Raw genomic sequence first — 27,993 nt, forward strand, 5'->3', positions numbered from 1 at the left:
CACCGCGTGGCTGCAGCATTGTTTCTCCTTAGGACAGCCTCTGCTTTCCCTGGTACCCCGTTTGTGCATCTGTACCCCAGTCTGCAGAGAAGGATCGTGGGCTGAACACTCACACAGCCCCAGGTCCAGCACAGCCCGTGTTCAAGCTTAAACCCGACAGGAGGTTCATTAGCTTCAATGGCACTATTAAAAACTCAAAGTTAAGCACATTCCCAAGTGCTTTCCTGAATCAAGCCCCAAGTAAAGAGCTTGTCATTAACAAAGGCACCAGGGGCAGGACATGAAAGATGTCTGCGATCGCACAGGTAGGGTTTTGTGTGAGCTTTTCAGCACAGTTTAGCTCCAGCCGTTGTAAATGTACATGAATTTTAAGTTCACCCTGGAGCACAAGAAGGGTACATCTTCTAAAGGCATCCAAAGAGTGGAAAAAAATGTGTTGCATAATAATTAAATATTCTATAAAACTAAAGTGACACCGTCAAATCCTATTTGGCTCCAAGACCTGGCCATTACGCAGCCCAGTTCAACAGCAACTGCCCTTTTATTTCCCCAGAGACTTCTCTAACTGCATCCTGACCCCCTGGCACGGACTCCTAGGGCTGGAAAACCAAAGGGAAGCGCAGCAGAAGCGGAGGTCAGATGTCTCAGCCCGAGCCATGAACCAGAGAAACCACCAAAGGGCAAGAGGTCAGTGGCGAGCGCCACGTTCACCGAGCTCCTCTGACCTGCGGCGGGATGTGGCATTATGGGCTGGGGCCTTTCGGAAAGGGAGCAGCGATGCTGACAGCGTGCCTTTAAGAGTCCTGCCTCAATGGGACGAAGCCAACCCAATGAGAGGTTTTAATGAGGATGGCATGGGGTGCATTCCCATCCAGCCCCAGAGCCCCTGAGAAAGGCAGCAGCATGGCAGGGGAGCAGCAGGGGCATTCGTGGCACCTGGGCTAGAAGCGGAGCAGCGGCAGGACATCCATCCGTCTGTCCGTCTGTCCCTCCGTCCCTCCATCTTCCTCCACGGAGGTTGCTGGGCAACCGGCAAGCTTTCGGCTGGCCGCTGACGTCCGCCGCCGCGCAACTAACTTGATTTTGATGGATTAGGATAGGGTGCAATCCGCCGCGCGGCTCTCTCCCCGACACACGGGGATCATTAGGATACAAAGGAAAATACGATAAAGCGCCGACTTACCACGCGTGCAGAAGACTGAGAGAAGGAAAAGGCAGGCACTAATGAGATTAAAGCCCTGAAGCGATCCCTTATTTCACAATAGAAAAAAAATATTTAGTTAATAAAGCCTCACGATAAGCAGAACAGAGATACACACCCAAATCGTGACTCTCTTGCATCCTTAACTCCTGTGCGTCCTTCAGAAACGCCATTTATTCTTTCACTGCTCCTCGTCAGATGATGCTTAAGATTATTTCCCTTCACCTGCTGGAGACACACCGCTGGGACACACAAGTTCCCTCTAATCCAATCCAGCCAGGCATTTATACCACTCTTATTAGCTCAGTATCTGAACACCCTGCTGAGCCGCATTACCATTAATTGTTTCTCAAGTGTCAGCTACAGACTCCACTTCATCCAGTACAAAGCAAAGATCCGATCCCTGCCCCGAGGAGTTTTACATGCTAAGCAGATGGTTAATGACACCAGAGCAGTAACAGCGCTGGTACTGGTAGGGGATAACATTTAAGGAATGTCGAACAAATTAACCGGGATTCATTATAAACTGCATTTGCCTTTCCTGGAGAACTTTGAAAATCTGGCCATGGCCGCTTGACCTGAAAATTTGTATCGGGCTTGTGACCTAAAAAACAGAACCTCAGGTTGTTTGTTTTTTTTTTTTGCAGACTAAAAGCTGTTTGCTAACTGGATTTTTTACTGAAAAACTGACCAGCCATCTTCCACCAAGCACACACACACGGTGTTTTGTCAGACAGGGGGAGAACGCATTCTTGGGTTCGATAACGTAGAGGACTATCAGCTCTCACAGCTATGAGACCACAAACCCACAGAGCCCAACTTCTGGAGGACAACATGCACAGCTGATGCACTTGGTTGGGACAAGCAAGGCCAAAGATGATCTCAATTCTAATTCAACAGATTCCAGCCCATTCTGCTTTATTGCTATTGATACTAGTTTTAGTATCTTCAGTGCTGGGAAGCTCACAATTTGGGTAACAGTGCAGGGTATTTCTACAGGATCTCTAGAAGTCAGTTCTTGATTCTGAAATACAAGATATTTAAAAATATATTTTCCACCCAACTTTGCAGTGTAATGCACAAAATGGTTGAACTTTTCCTCTTAGTCTTATTATGCCCTTCTCTGTCAATTGCCCAGGACACACCGGACAGCTCTTCCCCAAACACCAAGCCCTTGTTGCATTCTAGAAGCACATTTCCAGTTTCTTACTCTACAGTGACTCACTCTGTATTTCCTTATGGACTCCACAGATCTTTAGATAAGACCCTGAAGTGGGAATTGACTACACAGAGGCTTCTCGTGGGTGGTGGAGCATGCAGGTCTCGCTAGCTTTCAGTCATGGACCCACATGCTAAAATCAGAACACCCTACCCTACCTCTTGCCCCAGTTCTACCTCACCAAGTAAAATTTTCTAAAGCCGTTAAAAGGCAAGGTCCTTTCTCCATTGGGACTCAAGAACTTCAGGTCTTGTAGCTCACTGGAAACCACAGAAATCCAAGCATTCACGCCATTTTTACACAGATCTGTAATATTATTTCTGTGTGGGCAGCTAAAAGTTTGCATATGCAAGGTACATAAAACACTTGCAAGAAAACAAAGCCACAGAAGACAAAACAGATCCCCAGCAACTACGTTCAGACCAAAAACATGCAGCCATTGAGTATTTAAAGGAGGCAATACAACCTCCTCCCCATTTAGATGAAAACCTTTATACTTCCTCAATGTAAATTCAACTTAGGACAGCTCTGAGACTACCTGAAAATGAATTTGCGAATAGAATAATTGATAAGACTCCTGGGTCCTTATTTCTGTGTGCTCACATAATGGCAATTAAAGCTAAGCACCTTTGAACAGCCTCTAAACAAGCACATGGAAATCTAGGAGAACCTCTGAGTGGGGATTATGCATTAACCTAATGTTCATAATCATGCTCAGAAAGTTTGCTCTTTCAAAGCTTGAAACAGAAATGTTAATATTCTGAAGCAAATAGAAAAACCTTGAGCTATTGCGAAAGGCAAATTTGGAATTATGTATATAATAGGTAATAAAACTTCAAAAGACTCATCACGTACTGCAATTAAAATGCCCCAAACAGATTTCGAATAGCCTTCTCATTTCTGAGGAAACTTTTTTCTTCCCCCGGGTAAACGGCTGAACTCAGGTGAGCACCAGACTATTATTTATTTTAGGAATACTCTTTCATCCACACTGCAGTGAAAGGAGTACAGCATCACAGACCAAACTGGCAAACAAAGCCAGTTCCACCTCATCTAATCTTGTTCTTTAAAGGTTCACATTATCAATCCCCTTCTCAGAAATCTTCAAGTATGAACGGCCAATGCAAAAGAATGAGTTGCTGTACACAACAGAGTACCAACATAAGACAAGGAAAAAAATCCACTCCTTCCTATTTCCAGACAATAAACTGGAAATCTTCCATTTTTCGGAAGAGGAGAAGATGTCTGTCTACAGTGTGATGATAGTTACGAGCCACGAATAGGAGCAGGCTCCAACAATTACTTAGCTTGCCTAGGAGAAGCAAGAAGCGTCCCTGTGGAAGGTGAAACTTCACAATGAATCGCCAAACAAAAAGAAAGCAGCAGACAACTCACTACCAGGGCTGACAATACACCTAAAGCTCTTCCTCTCATCACCACGACTGCCAGTTGGATTTTAACCTAAGTCAACGCACAACCAGAGACCCAGCTGGGTGAAATCACCCTCTCTGATTGCAGTCCCCACGTTACAGGCACTGGGGACACATCCTTGGGAGTCTTTGGTCTTGCCCTAACAGCAGGAATGGCTGTGGCATGAGGGCAGGCCTTGAGCACCAAGTTGGTATGGTACCGTCCTGCGAAGCAAGGTAAAGGATGCTCCTTCATACAACACACAAAGAAATCAAAGAAGGGCAGGTAGATATTAGTGGAAATTTTGTAATGAAATCAGTCCACATAAAATAGAAACGGCATGGTATTCATGACACAAAGCTACTGACATTAGCCTACAGGACTTTATAATAGAGTGGTCCAAATAACAGCTGAACTAGCTTGGATTCTTACACCCAGACTACATGACTTAGGTACTTGTTACTCCCATCCAATATTGGTTCAAAAACTGACTCTTCTGTAGCACAGAACTGAAGAGCTAGAAAAAAAATCCCAAGCACCACAGCAAAAAACACTTTGCCTTATTTGGTGTTTTTAATTTTCATAGGAAGAAAAACAAATTTATTTCCAAATCATTTTACACTTAGTAAACTCTGAGTATGATAACATCCCTTTATTCTCAGACAAGTTCAACTTTATCCCCTGTAGCCTGTCCAAAAACATAATAAAATCAAGATGCTCTTGTTTTCCTAAAGACTGAAATCTGAGTGTGACCGTTTCCTTTCCTTCATTAGCAGAAGAATGCATGCGTGGGACATAGGATGAGAACACAACAATGCCTAGATGGAGGGAAAGCAAAAAACAGAACCAAGACAACAAGAGCAATAAATAAAAAAGTTAAGAGATCTCCATTCCTGTGGCCTGACAGTCTCATTCAGTTTCTCTAACAGAGATGATGAGGACAGCCTACTGTAGATGATCTCACTACCCTCAAAAGTCATTGAAATCCTTCGTTAGGATCAGAATTTTATCCCAGTCCCTGATAATTAACATTTTTTCTGCAGATGGCCTGACCTGAGGCTAAAGTTGCTACTCTACCTCCTCAATTGCTATTTCAGCTAGGACAAAATCACACAAACTAATAAAATGAACAGGACAAATCTGAAAGCAAAGGCTCTTACAGCCAGGCACAGCAACCCCAAGAGTTCCCAGATATGCTCTCTCCTGCTTCTGCTCAGCCGAGTGATGGTTTGAGTGATCTCAGTCTCTCACCCGGACACACACGGCCTGTCAGTGGGTTTGTGCTCTGGTATTACCTACACACCAGCTGCGAAGCCAGAGCGGGACGTGCCTCCAGCTGTGGGCAGCTTCCTGAGGGAAGGGTGAGCCTTGCAGGGGCAACACCTCGCATGTCTGGGTTTTGCCCCAGGTGTGCCACGGGCTGCGAGGTGATATTCAGCCACCTGGAGCTTCGCTGTACCCATCTGCTGAACTAGGGCAATTGCTTCACAGTAAGCAACAAATCCGATAGACATCAGGACAATAAATAACTTCCTAATTTTTCTATTTTCCTACTGGTAATTATGTCATTGCTTTTCTCACAAAAACAAAACCCCCGAAGCCCCCACGGTGCAGCACTGTTAAAGGACCACATTTAAAACCTGAGGACTCCACTAACTTCAAAGACCCACAGCAAAGACACGAGGTGTAAATGAGGAAAGCACACCATGTCAGGGGATGCAGTACGTCAACAGATACACACCAGCTGAGGAACTGATATAAGCATATGTTTAAATCTCAGAAGAGAGAGACCTAGACGAAAACAGACCTGGAGGAGAAGCTGTTCTCTCTCTGAAATGGCACTGTGTAGGAAGAAAATGCTTTTTACTGTGTTAAAACATCTCAACATTCTCCCTTCCTGTTTTTCTTTTACTTTCAAAACAAGACTTCCACACAGATCGGTGGGAGCAGAACTTAATGTATTAAAGCATAAACAGTTTTCACCTCGGGAGCAGCAGCAGATCAATATGTGTACTGTGGAACTGAGCCTGCAAAACTTGCTCAGACAAACTCCCGACTACGGGTACCAGCAGTTTGCCAGAGAAAGGCTATTGAAGCCTTTTATAGCAATTCAAGCTACAAAAGGATGTCCCTCTATACACAATCATCACAGCCTGGCATATCAAAGCACTGCCTAAGTCTTGGTGCTCAGCATCGTAGTGTTTTTTTTTTTTCTTTTCTGTAGCAATTTTTGTTCTGCCGAGGAACCCTTGGGCAATGCCCAAGAATAAGGGGAATTTCTGCCACAGGATGCCCGGAGCACTCCTCCTCCACAAAAGAAGGCAATAAAATCAGCGCGGGGATGCGCACAGAAGCCATGCCACCCACCGCCACCGGGCTCCTTGGGGTGCCGGGCAGGGGACCCAGCAGGGTCCCGGCTCTCAGGCAGCCACCAGCACACGGGCAAAGGAGCCCTTAGGGGATGAACCAAAGCTGAGCCCCAGCTCTGGCGTGGTGCCTGACGAAATTCGAATCTGTCTACGCGGCTGCAAACACTGCTAACAGGTGTCATGTCTGCGCTGACAGCTAAACCTCTGCTTGGCCCTGGATTAATGAACACAGTACCTGACAAGAGCAATTGAGGATTAATGGCCTGTAACTGCTCGGCCACCTCACGCTCTATAGGGTCAAGCACATAAACATCGGGATGGAAACAGTTTCTCTCAGCCCGGTGCTGGCACTACAAGGACCCCATGAACCCTCAGGGCCATGCGGGCCGGGCGCTCGGGCCCACCTCACATCGCCACGTTCAGTGGCGGCCCACCCCGGCCCCGGCCGGACCTGGGGAAGGGTCCCCGCATGAGGCACTGGCGGCTCCCCACCGAGGGACACCTCAGTCAGTCACTGCCCACAGGCTGCCCCACAGGAGCGTGACCGAGGCACCAGGCCCAAGTGAATGCAGGTCCCTGTGTCCACACAGCGCTGGGACACGGGCGGTCCCCGGCCTCCACCAGACCCTTCCTTGCTGGCAACGTCTCGGTACAGGAGAGAAAGACATAAGGGCCCTCCTCTCGCTCTTGGATGCTGCATTGAAATTGCAAGAAGCTGACTGTTATGTCAACTGTGGAAACACACCTTTCGCTCAGCTTTCCAAATCAGAGGTGTCTCCAGGGGGCTCAGGTCACCCTGTGCAGTGACCAGGGTCCCAGAGCACCTGCACTCGCCTCCAAAGAAACCACCACACTCAGGCTATACGAACAAAACTGCAGCCTAAAGCAACAGCATTCCTCCAGTCTGGATCCCTACGTATGTGCCCATACATAGTCCTCAGCCCTGCCTGAATTAGGGTTAGCTGATTATTCAGCTGCTTTACCCTGGGGGAAAAACAAACAAAGAAACAGATAATCTGGAGATTAAACTGGAATGACTTCCTGAGAAATTGCTTTCTGTGAAGAAAAACAAAAATGTACCTTACACAGCTCCCAAGGGAAAGGCAAATATTCCAGTTGCCCTTAGAAGAGTCTAATAGAAGTGCTGAGTAAATTTGTAACCACATGATGCTGATCCTCCTTCAAACACCTTCAGATGAACCTTCCAGGGGACAGAAGTAATGCTTGTAAGACCATGTTGTTCATGTGCAACTTTTGGGTGCATACAAGGGCACATTACTACCACGTAAGGCTGTATTACTCTATGGTTCGCCTTCAAACACAACAGTGGCAGTAGCCGAGAAAACCCCTCTCTCCATTCCTCAGTTTCTCACATGCAGGTGGAAGGAAGGAGCTGGTGGAGGGAGGGAGGACGACACTGTGGTGCTGCAGGCATGACAGGAGATAAGCACATGACGGCCCACAAGCTGCTCTGATACGATGGCAGCAGGAGCCACACCGATAGGGACATCTCCAATGCTGGGGACATGCTTGGGAAGTGTGTTTGGGTCACAGAGCTTGGGCAGGCTTCAGAGGCACTCCTGGCACTTGCAGAGGGGACGCCCGGCATCCCAGGCTGACACCCAGCTGACACCAGCCAGGCTGCTGGTGTGGTTATCCACTGCCTTGGGGCTTCCTCTCTCCAAATTATAACTCAAAATGCCCCTGGCCAGCTCCTTGCCCCTGCTCCTGAGTTTCCTGCAGGGCCAGCAGCGACCACAGCTCTCCTGCAATGCCACCATCCCTGGATCCTCCCTGCTTGCTGGGTCCTGCAGCATCCCTTATAGAGGATCCAGAAGGAGCAGAGGATATACATGATCTATAGGTACCAGCCCCTGAAACGGTATTATGGAACACACTGGAGCCAAAATACACTAGAGCACTGTGAAAAGATTAACCTACAAATGCACCTTCTGACCATTTTTACCATTTTATACCATTTATATGCAGCGCAGCCCAGCCCTGAGCCTTGCAGTGCTTCAACACCACCAGTGCCACAGCAAGGTTCACCAAGGCTGCGGGGCTCTGAAGCTCAAAGCCAGCTCTGCCCAGCCAGAGACTACGAAAAAGAGACCACAACCACCCCTGAGCATTGTAGTCACTGATAACTCTTCTCTCCAGAAACATAATATTGAGAGTATTTCACGTATTTGTTGGTGGGGAGATTACATGGTGCTTTTTAAAAATGGATTATTAGTGAGATGTAAATGCCCATTGAGATCAGCAAGAAAACACATATATATACGCATTAAACCTGGAGAATTTTACCTTTCCCTAGAAAAGCAATTGCTGCTGTCAAGTACACCCTTCTATTATAGCCACATGTTCTTTTTAAGAATAGCTAATCAGAAAAGCATACAGAAGTATTTAATCATTTTTTTTTTTCTTTAATGACCTAATGTTTTGGTTTGCAACTGCTGCCAACTCACGCTGGGTGGAAATTTAGTACTGTCAGCATTTAATTATTATTTTATCACAGATTTCTCTACCTTCCTACGGTGAGGAAATAGCTAGGAAAAAAAAAAAAGAAAAAAAAACCACAGCAACGAACAGCTTTTCTAGCCATTAGACCCTGTCCTCGCCACGTGGCTGTACTGGAAGCAACCACTTTAGGACACCCAGAAGCCGGCCCTGCAGTCCCCCTGGAGCAGAGCTAGGTGACAGGGGGGACAGGGGCTGAAATATCGAAATACCTGCCAAAGGACCCAAACGCAGAGCACCTGGGTTTTGTTGTACCTGGGGCCAGTGGCAACAAATTGGACTGGTTCTTTTTGTCAGCTTAAAACCCGTTTTTGTAATTTTCCCCCTCACCTTCTGCATGAACTCAATTCTGCAACCTGTAACAAGCTACAGGGGAAATATGTGCGTTGATGTGCTGCAGACTATAAGACAGGTTTATTTGATCCACACAGTGGGAAGAAACAAAAAAAAAATTAAACAGGCAGTGTGCTTTTGAAGAAATCCAGGTCCTGCCGTGCTGCTCGTGGTCAGCTCCCAGCCCAGGCATGCCTCGCCAGAGCCTGGATGGGGCTGCAGGCAGCTTGGCCAGAGCTGGACCCCACTCCCTTACAAAAAGCAAGATTTTGGGTTCAGCCTTGGCTGAAAGCCATGGAGGAATGGGGTTGCAGCAAGCCCAGCTCATGACAGCACAGAGCAGGAGGCACTCTGAGGATGCAGGTGGGTAACTTCATCTTCCAGAGCAGAGGAGTAGTCAGCCACACACTTATTAAAACACGTATTAGTTTGTGATAGCAATCTAAGATAAAGCTAAGAGGTTTGTCACCCAAAATAAGAGAGACAGAAAAAGAGATGCTATTGCTGGAGCTGCGTCCACAGAAATTACTTTTAATCCTAACAGAAGATCCCACCTCATACGTGACTCTTTCCCAGAGAAACACAAGCACCCTGCTCAGTGTACAATGACCCCTGCATATGGCAATAATCACATTTAAAAGAGAAACAAATGTATAGAGGCACAAAAAATGGAGATTAGGAACAGCAAGGTGACATTTTATTCCTCTGATGGCAGGGCTCTCTCACCAGGAATGAAGCACTGCTCTCCTCTACCTGGAAAAAGCAGTCATGGGCATGGGATCCACCACCCAGACGGTCAATACAACCTGTGGCAGACACAGGGAGCTATTCTGTCTGCTCAATGCCTTCTCACATTGCACTTTGCACAGTTCCTCACAAGCCACATTCCTGGAGCGAAGGGTGTGTGCTGAAGAAGCCACGCATAATTCCAGTTGTGCAGAGTGAAAGAGAGGGAAATGGCTTTGGTCACTGGGAGTATTTGAATGTCACTTTGTTAGGCTGTGCATTGCATTTGACAGAGCTAGCAAAGGAAATGAGAAGCGATAACTGATAGTGCCGTGATTAGATCAGCCACCTTGGGAAAGGTGCTGAAGCAGAGATATTTCACTAAAATAAGGAGAAACCTGGGAATAGATTTCTGGCAAGTGATCGCAAAGGAGATATGGCCAGAATTAGAAATGGATTTTGCAGGCAGATAAAACGTAATAGATAGAAGGTAGCTCAAAATGATAGATCATGAGGCCCTATAGAGTGACTATAAAGTCTGCCTGCAGTTATTTAACATATAGAGATCCTAGAAATACTTCAAAATACACTTGCTGTGTTATTAACTTTAACGTGCAGAAATAAAACTATGTTGCATTCAAGCTTTCTAGGAAAAAAAAGAAGCGGTCTTCTCCCCAGCTCTCTAGGCCCTGGCTTCAGTAGAGCGGCATCACTTTAAACAAGATAGAAAAGGGACAGGAACCTCTTTTGGGGCTTCTGTCTTAAAGAAAGTTGCTTCAGCAATGAAGGGTGTTTATTGGCAGTGAAAATTAAAACACTGTATTTCAACTCATTGCATGCACTTCTGTAATCCAACCATGTCTCCTTCTGCAGCTCACAGGTGAAGCAGTTCTTTAGGCTACTACAAAAGCATTTTGGGGGAAGAGGGTTAGCTTTATTATTTATTACAAAAGCCTTCAGTCATCCTGCTGCCCACATCTGTGTGTCTGTCTACTCCTTAACTGCTAAATTTGAACATAAGGACAACTACCTTCCTGCAACTCCACAGAGCAAGGTGGCCAAGAGACCGGTGAATATAATGCCTGGGGGAAAGGCTGCGACCTGGGTTGAGTCATTAGACATCAGAGTTAATCACCACAAGAGAGAGGTGTGTTGACAACCCATCTTCACTCACCCCAGTAGTCATCAGATGTGGAGATGAGCCCATGGGCTTAGGGGCTCCAAAAAGCCTTATGTGCATCACTCGCACTGGCCACAGGGATGCTCGCATAAATCACCTTACATATCAACGGAGGACACGCTTCAGAGGATTCTGACAGGATCTCTGGGGAAGAGCACAATATTAACACTGTTTATCTACCACTGGAATAAAAAATGTATAATGATAACCATTACCACTGTATCGGTAACAGCAACAGAGCACCAAATTCTGCATTCACAAAATCAGATGCAACCGTCACTGCATCCCACAGGAGCTTCCCACAAATACCCAAAAGTGGACTTTAAACATGAACCATCTACCTTGATCAGATGCTGAGCTATTTGTTCAGGCAAAATTTTCACTGAAATCATCTAAGACAAGCAGAGAGAGTAGATTTTGGCATGGAAAGGGACAAGCTCTGTTTTTTGCCAGCAGTTGTGCCCATGCTGGCACCAGAGGAAAGGCTGGCTAGGTTTTTCAAAGTGCCACACTGCTGGCTTCAACACCTGTAGAAGTCAAGCCACTTCCTTGCTCACAGATGTGGCAGACCGCCTTTTGGCACCCGGATGAAGCTCCTTTTCCTTGGGTTTGGACAGAAAAGCTTGATTCCCAGGGAGTCTCCACAAAACAAAACTCTACTTTTGAAATAAAACATGCCATGGGCTGACTCCTGCTGCCTTTTTTGTCATTGCTGTTTTGTCTGAGCAAGAGGTGGGAGGCCAGTTTCTGTCTATATTAATCAATATTCATGTGGTTGCCTGCCCATTCGTTCATGTGCTCTAACTGTTTTTGACAGCATAAAATCTGCTGAACATAGGCAGGCTAGTAGCAGCTGCCGAAGAAATGCCAATAATCCTGTGCGTACCCTCCAAATCTCCCCCATGTTCATATGTTACTAGCAGGCAACGGGAACTTAAAGTGCATGAAACATTAAAGCAAGGTAAATAATTATATTGGTGTTGGGACTTCTATACTGGAGGAATTTTTGGTCCAAATATGTTATTCAGGCTTCTGGTTTTTAGGATAAGGAAGAACATTTTTTTTCCCCACTATGCCCAAGATTGGGATCTCTGCTGTTCTGCGGTCCCAGCTCTTACCCCCAAACTAACAGTATAAAGCATGATAGTAAACAATTTCAGAATTAAAATTACTATGAGGGTTAGGGGGGATAAAAAAAGCTCCAGATTTCAAAATGAGTCCTGAGCTGCCCACATCACACTGTGAACAGGCATCCCCATTTGGGTGGAAAGGAATTCATGCTAAAAAAGCGAGAGGGCAGGCTGGCTGGCACACGCTGCGCACAACCAGCGCAGGGAGCAGGCAGAGTCCACCGGTTGGGAATGTAACGCTCCCGTGGAACTGGGCAAGTGGGAAACAGCGATACTACTATCACCAGCATAGTAATGGCCTTGTCACGGAGCCCCTCGACGGAAGATAATACTGTCTTGCTGTGTAAAAAATAAAAAAGCCTGCACTGAAAGTACTACCCTGAAACCCCTGATGAGGGGTTCAAGGCCTATATGACTGTATTTGGCCTTTTTCTCATTCATCAGGGAGGCTGCACAGGACCAGGGGCAGGCAGGAGCCCCTTGGCTCCACACTAGCTGTGCAGCTGTACGTGCACCACCACAACCAACTCTGTACCCCAAATCCTGCGAGCTGTGCAGGCCGCACGGTGCTGGGGCAACCAGGAGAAGCCCCAGGAAAGCACCCCACCAGCAAGCAAGGTTATCTTTCTCATTTTAGCAGGCAGCCTCAGCCTGGGGGACCAAGACAACGTTTGGGAGTCAGGAAATGCAACTACAACAAGGCATACTTTTGATGTAACTAGGAAATAAATAAATCCATGTATTTTGGTAGACTGACTTTCCGACCCAGGCTGTTTCTGAGGTACCAAAAAAAGATGCCAAAAAAGTAAGTGAAAGGACTTTTAAATGCACTGCACTTTTCACGCTGTTCTTATATTTTTCTTGTCTTTCCTGCTATTTCAGGTCCCTCCAGCGTGCTCCAGGACCAGCTGCAAACGGGCTGCTCTCACGCCTGCAGAGACCTGTTTGTGAAGAAGGGTGACAAACGTAGCACACATGCCTAATTTCTACAAATCTCATTTTTCCACTCTGCATTTTCCTCCTCCTTGAGGACAGTTACTCCATGGCAAAATATATTCAGAAGATGATCTCATTTGGGAAAGTGCAAGCAGAGTTAGGCCCCCAAAAGCCATCTCACAGTTCATGCACTCAAATTACACAAAAGATGGGGTGGCCCAGTGCAGAGAGCCAGAAAGCTCTCTGCAAAGAAGAAGGTGACTTCCAGAGCACTGAATTAGATGAAGGAAAGCTCATACTCAAAAGCAAGCTGAAGGTGGACAATACAGAGATGCGGTGAAACCATTTGCAGTCACAAAACCACCACAAGCAGATCATGGTTCCCTCAAGAAGGTGACACAGAGGAGTCCCAAGGCCTACGAGACCTCGAGCATGCCACACAGCCACTGCCACCCTCCTCGGCAAGTGGCACACTACATTGCAACAGCAGGAGACAGGAAAAAAAAATAGATGCAGCAGTTATAATGCAGTTTATTTACAGCTCAGCTTTTCAAAGTTTACTAACTGTAGTGGAGATTGTTCACGGCTCATGCCTCTAAAGAAGTTGGGGTCATTCCCTTTCTCTTCTCAGCTCCACATGCAGTTTGTAAGTTTGTTCTGTTCCTCCACCCAGGCTGGCTTTTTGCCCTGCCTTGGCTCTGTCAGATACCATTCTCTGGCCCTCCTCGGCCTGATCTTGCTGCTCCTCCGCACCTCCGCATCCTCTCCCCTGGCTCCTGCTGCAGCCTTGGCCGTACTTTTCCCCTCTCCTCACCCTGTGGGTGATGTTGCTCACTCCCACACCAGCCACTGCTGTGCCAATGAGAAAGGTGCTTTCTGTTGCTGACTCGGCTCCAGCCAAGCCCATCTCTCAGCCTGCCCTGCTGACAGCTCTTGGCTGGGCGTCTCGCCGTCAGATCAGACCCGATATAGCAGCACTGGACCTGCCGCCAGCCCGCCTCCCTTCACGGCCTGAACCAGCTCACCCCTTGCTGTTGCTCAGGCCTACAAGGCATTCCAGCTCCCCCCGCTTCACATCCTTCCTCTTCTTGTGACACCTCTGCACAGACCTTCGGCGGCTGTAAATCCGAGGAATCCCACTCATCTCCACAGCATCGTACCAATTTATAAGAGACGAGTTTCTGCCCTGCTGCTTCTATAAGTAAATATACCGTTGGACAAATGAAAACCCTCAGCCAGGCCCCTCAGCACCTCCTGTGTTTACAACTGTGCTCTCTCGTCCTCTGGTCCCCCAACAGCCGCACTCTTTGACATACACAGCCTCCTGAAGCTTCTAGCCGGCCCTTCGCTCTCCACCACCCACGACTCAGAAGTTTTCTTGCCACTCTCGAGCCTCTCGTACCTACGCACTGCCCGGCCTCCAGCTATGCTGAGCTTCTCCTGCCTTCTGAATAGGCCTGCCATAATTTAGAATCACAGAATCACCTGGGTTGAAAAACACCATCAAGATCATCGTCCAACCATTCAGCTGACCTACCAAACGCCATCACTAAACCATATCCCTTAGTGCCACGTCCACACATTTCTTGAATACCTCCAGAGATGGGGACTCCACCACCTCCCTGGGCAGCCCGTTCCAATGCTTGACCAGACTCTCCATGAAGAAATTCCTCCTGATTTCCAATCCAAACCTCCCCTGGAACATTGGTGTGCTAACAGTATTTAATCGGCAGTAATAAATGAGGCACTGATTCAGAGGTTTATTTTATGCTAAAGGAAAAAAAAAAAAAGGGGGTGGGAAGAACGTTGCCACAGAGCTCAACAGCCAATTTCAGATTTGGGCACGATTAAAAAGCAACTGTCTAACACAACACAGGCATGCACCTGCAAACTGACATATTTCAGCACCCGTTTGTGATTATGAGATGTGTAAAGAGTTATTTGCGTCCTCTTGTCACTAAACACTGCGCTATCCCAGTGAAGGTACCCAGAATTTTCACGAACATTTTAACACTTTAACATTATAAATCTCACTTAAACCAAACACGACGCTGTATCAAACAATGCGGACGACACCACAGCAAGGCCCCATGTTTTTACATTCCCCAGACCACACCGGTGAATTCTGCAATGGCTGGAGGCTTGGCACCCAGCAGCTCCACCTAAACATCACTATCTTTGTACGTAGGCCTCCATTTTGTGGGGAACCAAACAAACAAAAAACCTGCATACTTTGTTTAATTTAATATCTATTAAGAAAACAAACAAACAAACTTTCCAAAAGTCAGAATAGTACCTGTGTTTGGGCTTTCATATACCTGGAGGGATGTGAGACTACGGAGGCAAGATCAGGGCCTTAATGAGAATACAAGAGAGTTCACCCCATGCACAATGCCAGAATGATGAAATGTTAATGAAGTGAAAGTGTATTAGTGAATTATTAAAATTTTGTTCCTCTCAGCAAAGTGCAGAGTGAGAAAAACCCAGTGAAGATAATGATAAAAATAGGATCAAAACATTTGGATCCCTTTCTCTACCTCCAGTAACAACAACAACAAAAAGCTTTAGAAAATCTGCTGTTAAAATTAGCATACTTATTGGCAGCTGCTGCAAATGATCTACTGTAAGACCCAGATCAAAACAAGACGGATTTGGGGGTACAGTGAGATTTAACCCAGTTCTGGGTTAAACTTCAGCTCTCTCCCATCTTCAACGACCACTCTCACACCTCTGCTCCTGCTCAGAGCGAGCCCGGGCGGCCACCACGCAGCTGACTTGAGGATCCCACCACAGCGAGCGGCGCCATGCAGGCTCTGCAGGAAGGCTCGGGCCTGGGCACCAGCACGTGCCCGCTGTGCTGAGCACTGGCTTCATCCGAGAAAGGGCTTCATCTCTACCAAGCCCAAGGGAGAAACCTGACCAGAAGCGCAGAGCTGTGGTTGGAAAGCCCGGCTCTAGCAAAGAGGCTGCCCAACTACAGGCAGCGAGGTAACAGGAACAAGCGACAAAATACCATCCAGGACAAGGGGCAGAAGTTTCACCCCCAGCCTGTCCAGTTCCTGCAGAGATCAGGGAATACGTGAGTTTTAGGGAGAGGTCTGAAAGAGCACAGGACGATGCTTTCTCCCACATCTGGGCCAAACTCCTCTCAGGAACGACAGACAGAATAAAACAAATTACAATTGTCGTAAAATCTCAAGAGGGCAATGGAGACTGGCCTCCTCCTTTGATTATCAGTGGCTGCGTATAATATGAGAGGAAACGAGAGCAAGCTCTGAGAGGCTGTTCAGTGTGACAGAGGCAGAGGTGCTGGCACAGGGAAGACGCCGGGAAAGCGACCTTGTCCAGAGCAGCCCAGGCGGTGCACAGCTGCACTCGTCAAAGTCAGGCTGAAGGAGGTTGCTGTAGAGAAACACTGAAGGCCGAAAGCACCACCACCTCCGGTCCTCCCCGAGACGAACCAAAGTACCATACCAGTAAAGGATGAGAAGAACGCAGCTTGTAAATATTCCTTTTCACCAATTAACCCAAAGTGCTACAGGTGTGCTTTCCACCCATTTAGCCCTTTGTGGTACAACACATCACCTACGTTGAGGAAGCAGGAGCCCACGCCGCACCAGATGCATTCCCACCATGGGGAATCCCAGGGCCCACATGGCAAAACACACATCAGACACTTTGTGAGATAATTTAGGGATGGTGGGAAGGAAAAAAAGCTGTTGTTGCCTCTTATTTACAAAACACATGAGGTACAAATAGGTCCCAAAGAAAGACCCAGCCATCATCTGTCCCTAACATGCTTGCCAGGGCTTAGCGGCCTACTGCTGCTCGTGGAGCGTCCCGGCTGAAGCCCAGGGGACTGTTCCCACTACCTGATCATAAAAAGTAAGCCTTTTACTCAGGAAAAAAATAAAAAATAGATACAAGAGAGCAGCAACCCCTGTTAGGGACCATCCCTGAGCACTATGGTGTCCCCACCACGGAAGGACACAGAGGTGGGAAAAACCTGACTGTCAGCAAGCAAGCATTCAGCAGCAGCTGAGCTAACACCAGGGCAGACCGACATGACATTACCCACCTAAAAGCCTCAGCCAGCTTTATCCATCTCCCATACCCACCATCAGGCCCCTCCAGAGTGGGGCTATCCCATCACTTTATGCCCACCCACAGCCAGCCCTGCTCCTTCATGGGCTGCCCAGGAAGCCAAGGTGCCAACCTCAGGCTAGACAGCCAACTTCAGCCCAAAGCAGAAGTCTCAACACTGACAAAGGCACCTGAAGTGAAGGGAGGGAGGGTCTGAGCTGCCCTGGATCCTGACAGCTGGACTTCTGACTCCGTGAGCGGAGGAGGACTTCCAAGGCCCACAGAAGAGCCACTCTCTGAACACTGTCTCTCCTTCCAGAGCTCCACGCTGGTTTCCCAGAATCAGCTGATCACTTCTGAAAAAAACACAGCCATAATTTTTACATTTAAACAAAACGCTGTTTTGTTGGATTCCTTTTTTATTATGATTTCTGCTGCAGTTTGACTTTGGCTTGGCTGCGAGAGCAGGTAACAAGCCAAGTGCGGTTTCATCAGACATATTTCAGAACTGCGGCCAAAGCCGTGCTGCGCCGCGTTACGTCTCAAGTCACGAACTGGCAAATTCCAGTATCGGCCAGGACGGTCCCATTCCAGCCCAGTTTCGGCTTTTGGAGAGCCCTCAGCCCTGGCTGCCTCTTCTGCCAGCAACGACTCCTAATTCCAGGACATTCCCTATGCCAAAAATCACTACGTCAAGCGAGCCAGGCAGTCTCTTACAAGTTTATGCAACTGTTCCATGCTTCCCCCCTCAAAACCCTCTATGAAAGTTCAGCCTAACGCCATAAATACTCTGTTGTGAGCTGACAGCGGAGAAATACCGTTTATTGCCCTGAATCTCCCCGCCTGTAGGAACACAATGAACCAAACCACAGCCCCTGCCTCTCGCCTGGACCTTCACCCACAGCCACGTCCCGTCTCGAGAGCCACACCAAGTTGGACGGGACCAGCATGGACTGGCATTTCTGGGGTCACTGTCGAAATTCCCAGCCCCAGCCCCAAATCCACGCGTTCCCTACGGGCACACCAGCCTCAGCACACTTGTGAAAGGCAGCTGATTTTCATAGTTTTAATCCATTAGCAACAGCTAATCCAGGGGCAGTTAATTTGACTGCCAGCCCTGCCCCATAACTTTGGGCTGCCCATGTGAAACGCTACCTTTTGGTTTCCTATGCTCACTGAATTTCTGCGGATGTCAAAGAAATGGACTTCGGTAAGGTGATTTATGATCCAGGATGAAAAGCAGTTTGGAAGCATAAGGACTGCTCCTACTAGTAAAATAACATGTACTTCTGATCTTTCTTTTTAAGGGAAAAAAAACATCTGTTGAGTATCCACACTGAATATTCAAATCATTAATTAGGCTCAAAAGGCATAAGGTGCAAATTGCATAGATTTGAAAACGCGGCCCAGAGAGCCTCTGGGTTTGTTCGGTTTGTTTGTGTTAAACAACAGCAGGAAAAAGAGGCAGGACAACGCAAGAATTTTACTTCTTGCATCTCGCCCGGGACCAGCTGGCATCACAAAACTTTTACAAACCAAAACCGCCAGAGACAAACACGGCAGCCGAGACACCGAGGACCACGAAGGGTAAATCTAGAAAGTACCTAATCCAGTCCGTTTCCTTCGCTTTGTAAAAACAAGTAACCGACACGCTTCCTGCCGGCGAACCTTCCTGCAGATAAGGGTGCTCCCGACAACAGGAAATTCTTTTCTAGAAGCAAGCACACTTTCGCTCCGAAGCCAAACTTTCTCCACTTGCACTCCAAAACAACTGGAGGCAGCACCTGGATGATGAGAGGCAAGCAGGACAAGAGTCGATGCACGACCGCCGGCACCGTGTGCCCACGGCGTGGTGCAAGGGGAGGGTGCTGAGCCCCTTGCCTGCACCTGGGGGCTCAGCCCCGCGCCGTCCGGCCTGAACGGCCACAGCTGGAGCTCTCAAGAAGCAACAACCAAAGAGCAGAGCACGTAAGCCAGGGATGCCGAAGGTGGCAGCGGTCCCTGAAGGTTCCCAAGCAGCGACCGGCACAGCGGTGATGTGCTCGGTGCTTCTCTCGGCTTGGTCGCTGCAAAACTACGATTAAAGAGGGCAAGAAAATGAAATGCTTCAAGAAAACGCAGGGGTTACTCAGTTCTCAAAGATGTCTCTCCATCAAAAACATCCAAGATCAACGTCTGCTACCCAAGAAAACAAGTAAAAGCATTAAAGCCCTTCTTGCGAGTTCCCTGACAAACACTTCTCTGCTGCTCTAAGAGCAAAACCACTCTCCTCTCACACCCAACAAACTTTCAGTAGTCCGGCAAAGTAAAACTTCAGCCCTCTTTTCTCACGTTGCATTCATCAGTAATGAAGTACATTTTGTTCTCTCTCCGGTTTCATCCCCAAGCAGCACTCCACAACCAAGCGGTGACTTTTATTAGAAACCATCGCACAGCGCTTCCCACAGCCATTTGCCTCTCATTTTTTCCCCAGGTGAGGCCGGAGTCGAAGCCTCAACGCTCAAGTTCACACCACTTTGCTCGAGTATAGTTTTGTACCGAGGAGGACCAAAGGCAGACCCCACCAGCCCCGGCCGTCCCTCCCGAGTCCCAGGAGGCACCACAGGACGGAGGCCGGCCGAGCGAGGCCAGCACCCCGCTGCCTCCCCAGCCTGCGCTCGTCCTTCGGTGGGAGCCCGGGACGGCCGGCAGGAGAGGAGAGGAGAGGAGAGGAGCCGTGGAGGCGGCGCAGTTTTTACTGCGAGTGACCTTGGTTTGACAGGCACGTTCTCAGGTTTCAACAGATGCTGTGGGAAAGGCACCAGAAGCCAACACGTTTCTGCAGGCATTTCTGATGATATGCAGACTTTTTTTTTTTAAATAAACGGAGGGGGGGGGGAAGTCTTCTCAGTTTCCATGACAACAGTGTCTCCACTTGTCTGTTATTAGATACCATCCGCTTCCTGTGTCTAAATTTTTAAACCAATCAGAAAAGTGTTTATAGATGTTGCACTCCTGGGACAGTCCCTCTCCTACCCCAGAGCTGCCCCACGGCCGGGCGGCCTCACGCCCTCGCAGCAAGGCCACTGGGCGCTGGCCTCCGCCGGGCACCGGGCACAGCGGGGCTCCTGCCACCCCGCTACCGCACCCACACCCTGCCCGGGGGACGGACGGGCAGAATTTGATAGTGCACGGACTCATTTCACCGTTCGATATACGTGTATAAATATATTTTAGTACCGCACAAACTCATTTTCACGGTTTGCTTGGTTTTGTGTGTTATTGATATATATATATATATATATATGGGTACCAAACAAACTCACTTTCATGGTTTGATCATTTTCATGTGTTATGGATATATATATATATTTGGTATCAAGCAAACTCATTTTTACGGTTTGATCATTTTCGTGTGTTATGGAGATATATATATATATATTTGGTATCAAACAAACTCATTTTCATGGTTTGCTCATTTTTGTGTGTGTTATGGATATATACACACATATATACAGGTACCAAACAAACTCATTTTCATGGTTTTTTGCTCGGTTTTGTGCGTTATGGATATATATACACACACGTACGTATTTTGGTACCAAACAAACTCATTTCCACGGCTTGCTCATTTGTGTGTGTTAGGGATATACACATATACACGCACACGTACATATTTTGGTACCAAACAAACTCATTTCCACGGTTTGCCCGTTTCTGCGCAATATTCAGCCTGGGGAACACCACGCCCCCCCCAGCCCCCCCGGCTCGAGGAGCAGGAGCCCAGATCCCCCTCGCCCCGCCGCCCCCGGGCGCAGCGCCGCTCCGTGCCGCCCAGCTGGGAGCCGGCCCCGGCGGCCCGCGAGCGGAGCGAAGCGGCCGGAAGATGCGAGAGCGCCCGGGGCAGCCCCCGGCGGTGCCCTTGTCCGGCCGCGGGGCCGCGCCGGGAGCCCCGGGGGGCGCTGAGGCGGGGGGGGGGGGGGGGACCCCGCGGGGCCGGGCCGGGGCAGAGCGGCCCCAAAAGTTTGGCCGGGGCAGCGCCACGCAGCGCCCGGGACCGCGCGGATCGCCAGCGCCGTTACCTCCTCGCCTCGCTCCCTCGCCGGCTGGGTGCGGTGGGTGGGTGGGTGGGGTGGGGTGGGGCGAGGTGGGTGCGGTGCGGTGCGGTGGGAGCTCCCCGCGGCCGCCCCGCTCCGCGCCCCCGGCGGGAGGCAGCCGCAGCCCGCGCCGCCCCCTCCGGCCGCCCGCCGGGCCCCGGGCCCGCCCCGGCACCGGCACCGCCCCGGCACCGCCCCGACACCGCCCCGGTACCGCCCCGACACCGCCCCGGCACCGCCCCGGCCCGGCCCCGCCGCCGCCTCCCTGCCCGCCGTGGAGCGACGGGGGCCCCGGGCCGGTGCCGGGCTGGAGGGAGGCGGCGAAGGCCCGGGGCGGCCTTTGGAGGTCAGAAGGATGCGGAAAGTTGTAGCTCGTGAATTCTTGGTGATAAGATTCGGGAAAAAAAATGGATTTTTTTGTGTGTGTTTGTGTAATATACGGTTATGTGGGTGGAGGGGAACAGAAGGACGGCTCCTCTGCCCATTTTTCCGGCCCTCAGGGTGGATGTTGAAAGGAGCAGCCCGGCCCTTTTGCTCGTGAAAATCACAAAAACCACCCCCGCCTCTGGGGGTCCCAGTTGTGTCCCTGGTGCCCCTGTGTCTGCGCAGAAGGCCGTGACCTCGGCTGCTTCCCCGAAACTCACTCTTCACTGTGCGGACAGGCTGGGTTTGTCCCATGGGGCATACACAGCCCTGGGAGCCCCCAGGCAAAGTTCACAGGTTTGTTTTTCCAGGCTTCGCTCCTAGCCCAGGTAGGCGGCTGTCGGCATGGCAGCTGCTGGCGGTGCTCACCGTGTAGAAACACCCGGTGTAGTCTTAATGAAAACACCCCGAGAGGTGGGAGCGGAGCGTTTTGGCTCAGCTGTCAGCACAGCTAATGCAGGGGGCCCTGGGCACCACGTCAATAACAAGGCGTCTGCAAATTGCTTGTGAAAGTGTAATTATCTGTTTGCAGTATCGCCACATCTGGAAATCCCACGAATGCCAAGGGGAGTCTCCGTGAATGGCAAAGTCCTGGCCCCACTCAAGGAATCCCCAAATCACAGTCATTGTAGACACTGCAGGTGCTGATTACCCTTCACAGGTCTACTCCGTGTCAATGCTATAAAGAAAGCACTTTTTCCTGTACATACCCATTAACTCCAAGCCAGGTAATTTTCCTAATGAAAGCAGCAGCAGCGTTTCTTTGTCCTTTGATCAGGTCGTCTGAATTGCTCTGCGCCTGTATCTGTGCTAACCGCAGCAGCTTTAAACCTCAGCCTAAGTTCCTGCAGAATTTAGCCACAAGTATGTGCATTTCCCTTCCTCTGTTTGCTCCCAGTGATGCAAGCTTCATTATTCTTTCATTTCTTCTTCCTTCCTCCCACTCAGATATTTGAGGCTTTCTTAGGTGCTTTGTAACTCTGCTTCCCACCTCCTCTTCATTTGGATCCTTCCTAAAGAAAAGAGTGTTTTAGAAGACCCACATTTGCAAGGGAAAAATATTAATAGTGGAAACTTTCTCAGCAACGTATTTTTCCTGTCTCCAAGTGCATCTTGTCTCTTTGCATCAGCCTTAGCGATGTTCACTCTCCCATACAGAGGGCTGCTTTGTTATCTGTATCTGCCAGATGAAATTAATGAAGATGAAATTCTTACCTCTCTCCAAACGGGGAAGAATTTATGATTTATGTTGCAGAACGTTTTCCCATGTCCAAGTCAGCCCGTTTCATCTAATTCTCCTTCGCGTTTTTCATTAAGCCTTGTTCTCCTGGAGAGCCTGCAAACCCGGGCACCCAGCTGGCAGCTGCTGGGTTATTCCTGGCCTCTGGCACCCAGAGCACCGGGGTCTCCTCTCCCACCCCAAGAAAACCATTCTAGCGTAGGGGTGCTTTGCCACAGGGACGCCTCTTGGGAACATCTCCATGGTGCTGTAGCACCAGGCGGTTATTTACCGAGGAGCAATACGAGGAGCTGTTGCAGGAGATGAGCACCATAGGCCCGTGCTTGCCCAGCCCTCAGCTCCGTTGCAGCACATCCTTTCCCATTCCCTTTTTGCACTTCCAAAGTTGTTTGCCGAGACCGAGCTGGCTGGCGAGCGCAGAGACCAGGTATCGTGCTTAATGGGAGCCACATAAAATGAACGTAACTGCGGGAGGAAATCGGTCGCCATACAAATGCTCACTCGTCACTTCCGATACGGCATGTTATAGCTGTGCTGCTTACCCTTTTCGTTTCTGGAGTGTGTTTAGTCTCTTCACTTGGAAACAAAGATAAAAACGGCAGTGTTTTAGCCACATCATTTGTTTTCAAGAGTAGGAAGATGTCAGTGACTTTTATTCCATCTACCCGTTTGCCATTAGTATCTGACTGCAAAACAAGGAGACAATTAAAAATATACTGCATTTTCAGACACTCTTAATGACTTTTTGTAGTGCCTCAGTTGTTTGGCTGCCTGACTTGAGTTCCACTGAAGATTTTCATAGAACAAATACTCACGTATGCAGCTCCAGGTCATTTCCCTATTGCCTCTCAGACGCACAGAGCACACAGCTGGCCCCCACTGGTAGGCCTTTGTGCCCGACCACTCCACCGCGTGGGCCCGAGCCCCGGACAACGCGGTGAAATACAGGGGGATTACGGTAATGACATCCTCTCTTTCATGCTTATGAATCAAGTCCCACTCGCATTCCCCGTGGACAGCCAGGCAGACCGGTTATGGCCACAAAGGGGTACTTAATTATGCACATCTATGTGTTCTCGTACAACTTTAATAACAGCGTAAGAGTCACTTGAGCAATAGACTTGGTTTTATGAACCGAAAGGATAAGACTCAGGTTCTCTGGTGGACAATGAAACTGGATTTCTTCTGCTCTTCCGTATTTTATTTTTGTTAATATCACCCTTAAACTTTGAATTATCCTGCAAGTATTAGGGCTCATTAACTTTGTTTCAGCTTGTACTTTGTGCTAATGGGACGGTTTTTTGTAACAAATATGAATCACTTGAAGGCTAAGGCTTAAATGTTTAATAAAAGTCATTAGCAGAATTACGTGCTAGGACTTACAAGAAAGATGATGGTGTTGTTATGGTTACTGCTGTATCTCTGGCTGTCAGTGGTCTTTCTGACTTACCCTCTGCTTATGCCAGGCCTTGAGTTTTTACATTTCCACAGATGGGATAACATGGTCGTGGCACGCTCACAGCAAGCTCCAGCCCATGTACCTCGTACATTCTCCAAGCTCACAGGTATACATGGGAACAGAGACCTTCATCCTTCCTGCATGACCCAAACAACACTGGTAAAACAGAAGAGCCTTTTAACCACTGAAATAAAGCATATTGGTTAAAAAAAAAAGTATCACATCCACTTTATCTTGCACTCTTATCAACATCTACAGAATTAGCCATCTGCAGATCTGAGCTCTCTCAATCCCTTTTGGGTTCTCATTCTCCAACGCCTCCATTTAAATGGTTCTCAGTAAATTCTCGGGGCTTCTCGTGTCTTCCTTCGCAGGCACCCGCATCCTCCCAGGGAAATCTCCTGCAAGCCTAGCAGGGCCCAACCAAAATGTCACAGTGAAGGGCGCTTGCTTCATTTCCAAAGTGTTTCCTCAAAAATGCGTGCCTGGATTCATCTCCCCTCTCCTGGGTACACTGCTTGACAATCCAGCTATTGAAGTAGCTCAGTGTATGCACACAGTAAACATGTCAACACATCACGTTCATAAATTATTACAGGCAATGCCAAATCTGCCACAAAGATTTTTCAACTTTAGGCTGTAGAAGAGGATCTTCAGTGGCAGAAATGCTGAAAGACTGAAAGCGAAAAATAAGCAGAAGGATTTCTCTTAACCTCATGGAACTAGGATCCAAAACAGCACACACTTTACTGCCAGAGGGAAGAAGACTGATGACTACTCAGCGGTGACCGAGGCAGATTTTAGAATAACATAAAACTACAAGAAAACATTCATAAAGCTGTTCTGGTACTGCCAAACTCAGTCCGATGTGCCTGTCTGAGACGATCACTGGGAAGCAAGGTAGTCTGTGATGTTTTGTAAAACCAGTTCTCTTTTTCCTTTCTGTTCTTTTAACATCCTAAAGTGTACACAATAGTTACAGGCATTATTTTGGGTGCAACCAGTGAGATGCAGTCAGTTTTTCTAGCTATTCTAGGTGTAGCCTGAGGCAAAGGGATGCTCACTCTCCCTCATCATTCACATCAGTGCCTGCTCCCCGGCCTGTCCCTCTCTCCCCCAGCATCCCACAGCTCCCTGTCCTTCTCAGGCCGCCCCCATGCAGATGTGCTTTCCTGCATCTCTTGGAGGTAAGAATTTTGCTCCCTGTTTTTTTGTTTTGTTTTGTTTTGTTTTTTTGAGCAAATCCAGTTTATTTAGCATAGAAATGAATTAAAAGTACGGAGCATCCTAGTCCGCTAGGGCATCCATCTGCCTATGCCTTCCTCCTCTGACTGCCCCATCCCCAAATCCATGCCAGCAGCTCTGGGCTGCTGCAGCCCGGGAAGGTCAGCACATGCATGAAGGCACAGGAGCAGCCAGCAGACATTCAACCTGAGTCTCCAGGCTTGCAGGTTCATCATTTTTGTCTCTAGGCTTGATGCAGGTAAACCCTCTCTCTCGTCACCATTAACAACTCCCGTCCCAGCCATGTGCACGGGCTCCCTCGCTGCCCTGCCCCTTTGAAGACAGCTATAGGGCATTGTGTATTTACCTTGTTTTTCCCCCAAAAGAGAACCTCACAGTTCTCAGCCCGCACGCTTGACACAAGCAACAGGACCGCAGTGCTGTGCAGCGAGGGGACCAGAGCCTCTCGGCAGTTCTGCCTTGATAGGGACCGAGAAACCTGGCCACAGATTTCCTCCTCATCCTCCCCTTTCTCACTTGCCACAGTCTGTGCTCTGTTCTGTTAATCTCACCTGGGCTGATATTAGTAACATGGTTTTGCTGGATCACGTTTAATTATTTGTATATTTGGATTAATTTAACATGAGCTTTACCAGGAGGGGCTTTACTTCTGCAGGCTGTTTTCTGTTTCTAATAAGCACAGCCACTTTATTATTCTATGGTTACCTCATTATCCCCGAGAAAACAAAAATTCCAAATTTTATTGGGATGAATCTAAGCCGGTGATCAAACTATCTTGTGAACCAGCTTTATGTGCATCTCATTAAATAATGTAAGCCATAATACTGCAATTAATCAGAAAACAGACCTTTTTCTGCCAGTTTTTTTGCTTTTTTGCTTAAATATTTATGCTGGGAGAGTAGCCCATCTGGTTTAGATTGTAGCATGGAATCACAAGACTTACCCACCATCCCCTGACTTGTAATTCTGGAAAAGACTGGAAGTAGTTTGGCAACATAATATGTTTCCCTGTCTCCTGTAGAAATAAATCTCCAGCTTCAGAGTAGATTGCAGCTGACAACTGGGTAATTTCGAGACCTAGGCCCGAGTTACAAAATGGGGAACCAAATCCAGATTCAGATTTCTGGTAACTCGGTGGCTGGATTTCATGTTTAGGTTCAGGCTACTATGAGTTAAGCAGGGATTAGCTGTGCTGTCTGTATTTAAGCCCAGGTTTGGACTCGGCACCCTGTGATGTTCAGTGACATCTGGGGCTGCCCTGGCTCTCCAGGCATTTCCCACTACAGTTGAGGTGCTCATAGTTCCGTTCCTCCAATAGGTCAGTGAACACAAATGAAAAAAACCTACTGTTGCAGGGTATTTGCATGGTGATTGTCTCAGTACCATTAATGCACTACCTCTCAGCACTCATGTAACCAAAGGAACGTCACCATCCCCGTTGTACAGGAGAGGCATGAAGGCACAGACGGACTAAGTTGCACGTGGAGTGTTAATACACCCGGGAGCTGGTCCCAAACAAGTGCTGCAGTGACAGAGCCAGCCCTTCTCCAGCTAATTCGATGCCACTTGCTGCTGCAGGCATCTGATCCCTGACAGCACCCTTCTTGCAGAGCTCCCCAAGCCCTTCTCAGAGGTGGCCAAATACCTTTCTTCCCAGTTTGCAGGTGGAAAACACAGGCAAATTCCTATGGAAAGGACTTACCCACCGCAGTGAGCAACTGAGTCAGGAAAAGGACTGAAACGCTTTGAGGTGTCAGGGTGGGACATTTACCCAACGCTAAGGCCTTTCTAAATACAGCCGCTGTTTGTTCCGGAACTGTTCCAGGATGCTGTGTGATCACTGGGGAAACTCAGAGATCCTCACGTGCCCTTGCTGGGCGGGCCGCAGCCGGGCTGGGACATGCCAGGGTGACAAACCGCTGCGTGCCGGCCCCTCCGACCACGCCGGCTGTGCCCAGCCACCTGGAACCGACACGGGCTCTGAAGCGATCCGGCTGATTTGTACAGGGCGCGGAGCACCTGGGCTTTTACACACAGCTGGGACTGAAACGGAGCCTGGGATGTGAACTGCTTCCTGCTGCAAGAAATGGCACGGCCAGGGCAGGAGCATCGCAGCCTGGATCTTTCTCTGTGGTGGGTCAGCTTGGGACATGGAGGTACAATTTTTCCTCTTTTTTTTCAGTTACTATGCGTCTGGCTTGATGCTACCAAGAGCCACACAGCTGCCCCATGTTACAGAGATATCTGTGTCCCCGTGCTGGGGGGGATGCTCTGGGAACAACAAAATTTGTCAGCGCTTTCCCCTGCAGAGTACAACTCTCAAGAGCAAGCGGGACCATTATTTAGACTAGGCAAGATAACACTATGATAAAATATTTGAAACAAAAGGAATTCTTCACCACGTTGCTATTTCCCATAGATGAAAATACAAATGTTGAAGGAG

The 27,993-nt window shown here is 48.5% G+C and overlaps 1 protein-coding gene and 1 long non-coding RNA gene across 8 annotated transcripts in view; both read right to left on the minus strand.

Annotated features, from left to right (window-relative positions):
- Positions 1-21,356, minus strand: part of FOXN3 (forkhead box N3) — a 200,564-nt gene extending 179,208 nt beyond the window's left edge. For 3 of the 7 annotated variants that reach the window (XM_080593472.1, XM_080593484.1, XM_080593478.1), the window contains exon 1: positions 21,169-21,348. The gene's annotated coding sequence lies outside the window, so the exon portion shown is untranslated. Of the gene's footprint in view, positions 1-17,298; positions 17,464-21,168 lie in introns of all 7 variants that reach the window. The other 4 variants (XM_080593477.1, XM_080593479.1, XM_080593474.1 and 1 more) reach the window with 4 other exon arrangements.
- A 190-nt stretch (positions 21,357-21,546) lies between these two features.
- Positions 21,547-27,993, minus strand: part of LOC308195659 — a 109,351-nt gene continuing 102,904 nt past the window's right edge. The window contains exon 7 of the long non-coding RNA XR_013951696.1: positions 21,547-24,442. This is a non-coding gene — a long non-coding RNA (uncharacterized lncRNA). The remainder of the gene's footprint in view (positions 24,443-27,993) is intronic.

The sequence above is a fragment of the Anser brachyrhynchus genome, assembly GCF_964034855.1.
Source record: "Anser brachyrhynchus genome assembly, chromosome: 5".
Classification (NCBI taxonomy): domain Eukaryota; kingdom Metazoa; phylum Chordata; class Aves; order Anseriformes; family Anatidae; genus Anser; species Anser brachyrhynchus.